This window comes from Tarenaya hassleriana, unplaced genomic scaffold (genome assembly GCF_000463585.1).
Source record: "Tarenaya hassleriana unplaced genomic scaffold, ASM46358v1 Cleome164, whole genome shotgun sequence".
Taxonomy (NCBI): Eukaryota; Viridiplantae; Streptophyta; class Magnoliopsida; order Brassicales; family Cleomaceae; genus Tarenaya; species Tarenaya hassleriana.
In genome coordinates this window covers 127,488-128,645 of record NW_010965062.1, presented here as the reverse complement: position 1 = coordinate 128,645, position 1,158 = coordinate 127,488, and positions in this window count along the sequence as shown.

The following is a 1,158-nucleotide window of genomic DNA, read 5'->3' as shown; positions in this document are numbered from 1 at the left end:
TCATGGCGTCTTGCTAGAGGCTAACCATGACTTGTGGTTCGGGAAAGGGTTTCCGAAGCCACTGCCACTTCGAATGGGCCTACAGGATCACACACCATTAGGGATGGATCACACGTGAAGAGAACGACGCGAGAAAGGAACGACGGAAAAATCTGGAAGAGTTCCAGATGGCCAGACCGTCCGGTCTAGACCTGACCGGACGGTCCAGCCATTACAGACCGTCCGTTCTAAAGGAAGTGGACTGTCCGTTCCGCCGGTCCAGGTGTGGACCGGACGGTCCAGGCATCAAGACCGTCCGTTCTGCGAGGGAAAGCAGAACGTCCGTTCCGCGTGGAATGTCAGACGTCCGGTCCAGACCTAGACTGGACGGTCCGACTTTCGGGCAGATTTCCTATTTCGCGTTAAAAGGGTTTTGGGCAATCCTAATTAATGAGAGAGCCGCCACAAACCCTAGAGAATGAACCTAAGACGTCCAAGACACTCATGAGAGCTTAGAGAAGCTTGATTTTGAGTTCTGGTGATTGGAATATCGATTCCAAGTCAAGGACATCGTTTTCTCTTCACAAATCCTAGCAGATATATTCCAAAGTGTTGGAATTCATCCCGCCGGTGTGGATACGTATAGAGGAGTTGTGCTTTCAACTCTTGGTGATTAAAACAGGCCCTGGATCGATTGATACTTCCAGATCTTGAAAGAACGAGGTAAGTATTCGAATCCCACGACGATATACACGATTGTTCGGGTTATTGCACAATTGGTTTTGTGTGACGTTTGGCTAGGTTTAGATCTTTCCTTCCGCTGCGTGAAACCTAGAATCCAAACCCTAGATCGATGAGATCGCATGCTAGGAACCCGAAGGGAACCCCAACAGTGGTATCAGAGCCTGGTTCTCTGTATATCGCCGTGCCTGTTGCTTGTTTGCATGATTTTAATTGTTAAGATGCATGTGAACAATAGATCTTTGCATGTTTGCATGATTTTAATTATTAGAATGCATGTAGACTATAGATCTATGCATGTTTTTCATGGTTTTAATGGTTATTTGGCATGACCCGTGTTACGGACGATCGATGCCTTGACATGCGCTCTAGTAATGGGAGGTTGATAACTCTTATTCTTCTCTATATTTTGATGAGAGTTTGTCTAGGTTTTATAGT